Here is an 8,972-nt window from a genome sequence, read left to right on the forward strand (position 1 = left end):
TGCCTGTTCACTCTGATGATAGTTTCTTTTGCTGTGCAGAAGCTCTTTAGTTTAATTAGAGCCCATTTGTCAATTTTGGCTTTTGTTGCCATTGCTTTTGGTGATTTAGTCATGAAGTCTTTGTCCATGCCTATGTCCTGAATGGTATTGCCTAGGTTTTCTTCTAGGGGAGGTTTTATGGTTGTAAGTCTTATGTTTAAGTCTTTAATCCATCTTGAGTTAATTATTGTGTAAGGTATAAGGATGTTGTCCAGTTTCAGTTTTCTGCATGTGGCTAGCTAGTTTTCCCAACACCATTTATTAAATAAGGAATCTTTTCCCTATTGCTTGTTTGTGTCAGGTTTGTCAAAGATCAGATTGTTGTAGATGGGTGGCATTATTTCTGAGGCTTCTGTTCTGTTCCATTAGTCTATATATCTGTTTTGGTACCAGTACCATGCTGTTTTAGTTACTGTAGACTTGTGGTATAGTTTGAAGTTGGGTAACATGATGCCTCCAGCTTTGTTATTTTTGCTTAGGATTGTCTTGGCTATATGGGCTCTTTTTTGGTTCCATATGAAAGTTAAAGTAGTTTTTTCTAATTCTGTGAAAACAGTCAATGGTAGCTTGATGGGGTAGCATTGAATCTATAAATTACTTTGGCCAGTATGGCCAGTTTCGTGATATTGATTCTTCCTTTCCATGAGCATGGAATGTTTTTCCATTTGTTTGTGTTCTCTCTTGTGTTCTTGAGCAGCAGTTTACAGTTCTTCTTGAAGAGGCCTTTCAAGTTGTATTCCTAGGTATTTTATTCTCTTTGTAGCAATTGTGAATGAGAGTTCACTCATGACTTGGCTCTCTGTCTATTATTGGTATATAGGAATGCTTGTGATTTTTGCACATTGATTTTGTATCTTGAGACTTTGCTGAAGTTGCTTATCAGCTTAAGGAGATTTTGGGCTGAGATGATGAGGTTTTCTAAATACACAATCATGGCATCTGCAAACAGAGACAATTTGACTTCTCTTCCTATCTGAATATCCTTTATTGCTTTCTCTTGCCTGTTTGCCCTGGCCAGAACTTCCAATACTGTGTTGAACAGGAGTGGTGAGAGAGGACATCCTTGTCTTGTACTGGTTTTCAAAGGGAATCCTTCCAGTTTTTCCCCATTCAGTATGATATTGGCTGTGGGTTTGTCATAAATAGCTCTTATTATTTTAAGATACATGCCATCAATACGGAGTTTATTGAGAGTTTTTGGCATGAAGGTGTGTTGAATTTCATCGAAGACCTTTTCTGCATCTATTGAGATAACCATGTGGTTTTTGTCATTGGTTCTGTTTATGTGATGGATCATGTTTATTGATTTGCATATGTTGAACCATCCTTGTATCCCAGGGATGAAGCTGACTTGATCCCAATGGATAAGCTTTTTGATGTGCTGCTGGATTCTGTTTGCCAGTATTTTATTGAGGATCTTCACATTGATGTTCATCAGGGATATTAGCCTGAAATTTTCTTTTTTTGTTGTGTCTCTGCCAGGTTTTAGTATCAGGATGATGCTGGCCTCATAAAATGAGTTAGGGAGGAGTCCCTCTTTTTCTATTGTTTGGAATAGTTTCAGAAGGAATGGTATCAACTCCTCTTTGTACCTCCGGTAGAATTTGGCTGTGAATCTGTCTGGTCCTGGGCTTTTTTGTATTGGTAGGCTATTAATTACTGCCTCAATTTCAGAACTTGTTATTGATCTGTTCAGGGATTCGACTTCTTGGTTTAGTCTTGGGAGGATGTATGTGTCCAGGAATTTATCTGTTTCTTCTAGATTTTTAAATTTGTGTAGAGTTGTTTGTAGTATTCCCTGATGGTAGTTTTTATTTCTGTGGGATCAGTGGTGATATCCCCTCCATCATTTTTTATTGTGTGTATTTGATTCTTCTCTCTTTTCTTTCTTATTAGTCTGGCAAGTGGTCAATCTATTTTGTTGATTTTTTTTTTCAAAAAACCAGCTCCTGGATTCATTGATGTTTTGAAGGGTTTTTTGTGTCTCTAGCTGCTTCAGTTCTGCCCTGATCTTGGTTATTTCTTGTCTTCTGCTAGCTTTTGAATTTGTTTGCTCTTGCGGCTCTAGTTCTTTTAATTGTGATGTTAGGGTGTCGATTTTAGATCTTTCCTGCTTTCTCCTGTAGGCATTTAGTGCTATAAATTTCCCTCTAAACATTGCTTTAGCTGTGTCCCAGAGATTCTGGTATGTTGTGTCTTTGTTCTCATTGGTTTCAAAGAACTTAGTTCTTTCTGCCTTAATTTCGTTATTTACCCAGCAGTCATTCAGGAGCAAGTTGTTCAGTTTCCATGTAGTTGTGTAGTTTTGAGTGAGTTTCTTAATCCTGAGTTCTAATTTGATTGCACTGTGGTCTGAGAGACTGTTATGATTTCCATTCTTTTGCATTGGCTGAGGAGTGTTTTACTTCCAATTATGTGGTCGATTTTAGAATAAGTCCGATGTGGTGCTGAGAAGAATGTATATTCTGTAGATTTGGGATGGAGAGTTCTGTAGATATCCATTAGGTCTGCTTGGTCCAGAGCTGAGTTGAAGTCCTGAATATCTTTGTTAATTTTTTGTCTTGTTGATCTGTCTAATATTGACAGTGGGGTGTTACAGTCTCCCACTATTATTGTGTGGGAGTCTAAGTCTCTTTGTAGGTCTCTAAGAGATTGCTTTATGAATCTGGGTGTTCCTGTATTCGGTCCATATATATTTGAGATAGTTAGCTCTTCTTGTTGCATTGATCTCTTTACCATTGTGTAATGCCCTTCTTTGTCTTTTTTGATCTTTGTTGGTTTAAAGTCTGTTTTATCAGAGACTAAGATTGCAATCCCTGCTTTTTTTTTTTTTTTTTTGTTCTTTCTATTTGCTTGGTAGATCTTCCTCCATCCCTTTATTTTGTGCCTATATGTATCTTTGCACATGAGATGGGTCTCCTGAATACAACACACCGATGGGTCTTGACTATCCAATTTGCCAGTCTGTGTCTTTTAACTGGGGCATTTAGCCCATTTACATTTCAGGTTAATATTTTTATGTGTGAATTTGATCCCGTCATTATGATGCTAGCTGGTTATTTTGCCCACTATTTGATGTGGTTTCATCATAGCGTTGATGGTCTTTACAATTTGGTATGTTTTTGCAGTGGCTGTTACTGGTTTTTCCTTTCCATATTCAGTGCTTCCCTCAGGAGCTCTTGTAAGGCAGGCCTGGTGGTGACAAAATCTCTCAGCATTTGCTTCTCTGTAAAGGATTTTATTTCTCCTTCACTTATGAAGCTTAGTTTGGGTGGATATTAAATTCTGGGTTGAAAATTCTCTTCTTTAAGAATGCTGAATATTGGCCCTCACTCTCATTTAGCTTGTAGAGTTTCTGCAGAGAGATCCACTGTTAGTCTGATGGTCTTCCCTTTGTGGGTAACCTGACCTTTCTCTCTGGCTGCCCTTAATATTTTTTCCTTCATTTCAACCTTGGTGTATCTGATGATTATATGTGTTTGGGTTGCTCTTCTCAAGGAGTATCTTGGTGGTGTTCTTGGTATTTCCTGATTTTGGATGTTGGCCTGCCTTGCTGGGTTGGGGAAGTTCTCCTGGATAATATCCTGCAGAGTGTTTTCCAACTTGGTTCCATTCTCCCCATCACTTTCAGGTACACCAATCAAGCATAGGTTTGGTTTTTTTCACATAGTCCCATATTTCTTGGCTGCTTTGTTTGTCCCTTTTTATTCTTTTTTCTCTAATCTTGTCTTCATGTTTTATTTCATTAAATTGTTCTTCAATCTCTGATATCCATTTTTCCGTTTGATCGATTTGGCTGTTGATACTTGTGTATGCTTCATGAAGTTCTCGTGCTGTTTTTCAGCTCTATCAGGTCACTTATGTTCTTCTAGAAACAGATAATTCTAGTTAGCAATTCCTCTAACCTTTTATCAAGGTTCTTAGCTTCCCTGCATTGGGTTAGAACATGCTCCTTTAGCTCGGAGGAGTTTGTGGTTACCCACCTTCTGAAGCCTACTTCTGTGAATTTGTCAAACTCATTCTCTGTCCAGTTTTGTTCCCTTGTGGCGAGGAATTGTGATCCTTTGGAGAGGAGGCATTCTGGTTTTTGGAATTTTCAGCCTTTTTCTGCTGGCTTTTCCTCATCTTTGTGGATTTATCTACCTTTGGTCTTTGATGTTGGTGACCTTCGGATGGGGTTTCTGGGTGGACGTTCTTTTTTGTTGATGTTGCTATTCATTTCCGTTTGTTAGTTTTCCTTCTAACAGTCAGGCCCCTCTGCTGCAGGTCTGCTAGAGTTTGCTGAAGGTCCACTCCAGACCCTGTTTGCCTGGGTATCACCATCGGAGGCTGCAGAACAGCAAAGATTGCTGCCTGTTCCTTCCTCTGGAAGCTTCGTCCCAGAGGAGCACCTGCCACATGCCAGCCGAAGCTCTCCTATATGAGGTGTCTGTCCACCCCTGCTGGGAGGCGTCTCCCCTGCAGGAAGCATGGGGGGTCAGGGACCAACTTGAGGAGGCAGTCTGTCCCTTAGCAGAGCTCGAGCGCTGTGCTGGGAGATTTGCTGCTCTCTTCAGAGTCAGCAGGCTGGAACATTTAAGTCTGCTGAAACTGTGTCCACAGCCACCCCTTCCCCCAGTTGATCTGTCCCAGGTAGATGGGAGTTTTATCTATAAGTCCCTGACTGAGGCTGCTGCCTTTCTTTCAGAGATTCCCTCACCAGAGAGGAGGAATCTAGAGAGGCCGTCTGGCTTTGCTGAACTGCGGTGGCCTCTGCCCAGTTCGAAATTCCTGGCGGCTTTGTTTACAGTGTGAGGGGAAAACTGTCTACTGAAGCCTCAGTAATGGTGGATGCTCCTCCCTGCACGAAGCTCGAGCACCCCAGGTTGACTTCAGACTGCTGTGCTGGCAGTGAGAATTTCAAGGCAGTGGATCTTAGCTTGCTGGGCTACATGTGGGTAGGATCCGCTGAACTAGACCACTGGGCTACCTGGCTTCAGCCCCCTTTCCAGGGAAGTGAATGGTTTTGTCTCACTGGCATTCCAGGAGCCACTGGGGTATGAAAAGACTCCTGCAGCTAGCTCAGTGTCTGCCCAATGACCACCCAGTTCTGTGCTTGAAACCCACGGCCCTGGTGGTGTAGGCACCCAAGGGAATTTCCTGGTTTGTGGCTTGTGAAGACTGTGGGAAAAGCATAGTATGTGGGCCAAAGTGCACCGTTCCTCATGGCACAGTCCCTCATGGCTTCCCTTGGCTAGGGGAGGGAGTTCCCTGACTCCTTGCGCTTCCCTGGTGAGATGACTCCCACCCTGCTTCTCCTGGCCCTTTGTGGGCTGTACCCACTGTCTAACCAGTCCCAGTGAGATGAGCTGGGTACCTCAGTTGGAAATACAGAAATCATCCACCTTCTGCTTTGATCTCGCTGGGAGCTGCAGACTGGAGCTGTTCCTATTCAGCTATCTTGCCCGTGACCTTTCCATGCCTTTATATTGGACATTGCGTCTATCATTTCAATATCCCTTCCCCTCTTCCCTGATTATGTGGCAACCATTTGGTTTAGATGAGATGAACCTTTTTTTCTCCTCCAACAGTCATAGCAAATTAGTCTAAATGATCAGGTAATCTCATAATACTCTACATAGCAATTAGTTTGAAAGTAGTCTAGGCTGAATCCATCCATTCAACACTTTTCCTAACATGTTCTGAGACAGCACTGTTTCCTCTGCCTGGAACTCCCATCTTTCAGATGTCTACATGACTTCTACAGTTTCTTCAAGTTTCTCTTTAAATGTACCTTCTCCATGAAGTTTTCCTTTACTCCCCTAACTAAAACATAAACTACATCTTGTGCCCTTCTGTGATCACTGCATATTTATATTTATTGACTTGTTTATTATCTATCTCCCCAAAGAAAAATGCAACTCTGCGACAGCAGAAGTTTCTGAGTATTTTTTTCACTGTTAATTCCCCAATTCTTGGACCAATAACTGTTTGTTGAATGAATAATTTTGTGTAGTTAGAGATTTATTTTTCTACCACATGCAACCAAAAATCCTAAGGGCTACAGCTCTGATTTAATGTCCATTCACTATACCATTATTGTTTTTTTTTTTTTTAGAAAACTCAGTTAAATATGAAGATCTTATATTTCTGGGAACTTTGGGAAATATGAGATAAGTTATTTGTCCTTTCTAGGGTAACTTGGTCACAAAAAATGAAACATTGTTGTAAGAATATATCAAGGAAAGTGGAGCGAAAGGCCAGTAGGAAAACCAAGACTCTCTGGAGAAGTCAACAGGTGAGAAAGAAGGCTATGTTTTTTAAACATATACAGAATAGGAAAGCTAGTTCACGTAAATATTAAGGGAAGTGTAATAACTCAAGGCTGACACTGGGTCTTTCCATTTATCATTGATCCAGTACACAGAGAAGGTGTTCAATAGATTGTTGTAGAAATGAAATAATACTGGAAAAGAGCTTGGAGTTGGAATTGCCACTAACTAGGTGTTAGATGTGTTATTTAGTCTGCTTTTGCTAGGCCTTAGTACCTTCATCTATAAAATAAAAGTGTTGGACTTCATAATTAAGTCCTTTTCAACTGTAAAATATCCTATAATTTTAACTGCTTATATATGAGTGGAGACATGCACATACTTTCATCTAATGGAAATAAAGATATAGTTCTTAAAAATTTCCTTTGCAAATGTATTTTGGTTAATATAGCTGCCATCAATTTGGCTTATAAAATAGTGTTTTCAATGATCTTTTAGCATGATAGATTAACTTTTATGTTCCTAAAGCCATTTCCTCTGAATGCTGCTGAATTCACACTTCACTAATGGCAAGGATCCGATTAGAACTAATTTCGTAGTGATTCTTTGACATTTTCAAAAACAGAAATGTGTGTGCTTTTCTGAATAAAAGTCAGAGCATACCATAAATTGTAAAAGTTACTATTAAAGTTCAGTCTAATATTGGATAGTAGTATGAAAGTAAAAGTGCCTGAAAGGCTAAACACTTGCAAAATGAGTTTCTTTAAAGTTTTTCCATCCTTCATTTCTTTTAGTTTTATCTCCCATAATTCTGTACACCCAGATCCACTAGACCTGTTTCCAGACTTCTGTCCCTGTCATTACCCACTTTGTCAGTTCCTCAGCTTCACTATTTGATAAAACTTAAAGAAGCTGATGGTGTTTAGCAGCATAGGCTAACAAGTCAGCCTCTCTCACTCACCAACAGTGAGAAGTCAATGCAGAAATTCAGTCCTGTGGATAGGGTCTGTATAGGAGAGAGCAGAGACTTCTAAGTGACATAAGCACCAGCAGTTTGTCCCTCAGTCCCAAATTAATGAATCTAGTACAAGAAAATTTGGGAGAGAAACACAATATCTTAACATTTGTGACTGGGCCGCTTGATTATATTACTAGGAAGTATGACAATTTCAAATCTACTTCAATGATGGAGTTTTGCTTCTGGAAGAATTCTTCCCTAGGCTGGACTTAATTCAGAAACTAAATGATGGTCCTGTTCTACAATAAGAATTCATTAGTGGAGCAAGCCAGAGAAAGTAAAGGCAGGAGGAAGAAGGGAACTAAAAATGCCTTTACTTTTATCATAAGGAACCAGTGAGGCAGACATAGGAAGGAACAATAAGGTTTAAGTGAGAGTATAATTGCTGAGGCTAAGGAAGTGGTTTAATAAAGAGTATAATTAATAATTTCAGTGAATTTCCATTTTATTCATAAGTTAAAATTTAATTTATGATATGTTAAAAATGGTATAAATTCAAAACTATTTTACAAAATCTATCAGAAAGGGGTCAGATTTCATACTGATGCACAGTTGTTTTTTAAAATAAAAATTCAACGTAAGTTTTCTTTTTCCTTCCCCAAACCAAAATATATCTTCCTTTTCTCCCTCTTTTTTTCTCTTCTTTCCTCCCTTTTTACCTTCCCTTCTCCCTTTCCTTTGAGTCCTGTAGGGCATAGCTATATTTTATACAGGGGCCATGTTGAATGTGAAAGACAACGTGTTCAAAACTGCGCTCATATTCAATGAGTAAGTAGCTCACACTATGAGAGACCTACTGAGCTGATGGTGGTTTCAGGTCTCCCGTCTCGTGTTCATTTTGGAGTAGACGTTTAATGACTGGAATAGCACATAAATTACCTAATTACTTTTGTATTTTTTTCTTTTTCTTTTTGGCCAAGTGTGTATAACTGAAATTTCAGAAGTTCAGTGCTATATGATATGACTATCTTATCATGCTGAAGAGAAGCTAAGGATATGGATTAGGAAAAGGCCATTTAAATACCTATTTAGGTGGTTATAAATGACATCTGAATAAAATTTATAAACAATATTGAGGAAATGTGAGCCAAATAACAGAGCTAATTAAGAAGTTTCTGGATCTGTTAAAGAAAGAGGCAATTATTGATGGAATTTTTGAAGAGCACTGTTCCTTAAACTTTGGAAAGCCTAATTATCTTGAGCATTTGGGTAAAAATGCAGATTCTGGTCTCATTCCAGTAATTCTGATTCAGTAAGATCAGGATGGAAACCAGAAAAGAGAACTTTAAATGAACAAAAGGTGTTTTGGATGTTGGTGTCCTCTGGTCTCATTTTGAAGACCCAGGTCCTAGATGGAAAGAGAAGGAAAGACAATGACCATACATTGGGGTTAGTTTTGGCAAGGAAAATGCTGAGTTTTCTCCTGAAGGAGAAGAGAAGATTTTTAAAATGAAATTAAGAAAGAGCTAAACTGAGGTTAGAAAGAAGACAGTGGTCTTAATTTGGAAGATGAGATAGACTGAAAGATGATCTTTCAGGAGTCAGAGAATGGTGAAGAGCAACCAGGGGAAGCTTGAAAAGCACGGATAAGGTTTGAAATAGCTCTTATAGCTGAGTGATTATGGCAAGGCACTGGGTCTGCTTGGGTCTTCATAATATTATCT

At 39.2% G+C, this 8,972-nt stretch overlaps 1 long non-coding RNA gene across 1 annotated transcript; it reads left to right on the top strand.

The window, feature by feature from the left end:
* Nucleotides 1-1,257: 1,257 nt before the first annotated feature.
* LOC134728884 (uncharacterized) lies at nucleotides 1,258-8,453 on the top strand. Its single transcript, XR_010109742.1, has 3 exons — nucleotides 1,258-4,464; nucleotides 6,214-6,316; nucleotides 8,000-8,453. It is a non-coding gene; the product is annotated as an uncharacterized LOC134728884 (long non-coding RNA).
* Nucleotides 8,454-8,972: the final 519 nt, after the last annotated feature.

Source organism: Pan paniscus, chromosome 15 (assembly GCF_029289425.2).
Source record: "Pan paniscus chromosome 15, NHGRI_mPanPan1-v2.0_pri, whole genome shotgun sequence".
NCBI lineage: Eukaryota > Metazoa > Chordata > Mammalia > Primates > Hominidae > Pan > Pan paniscus.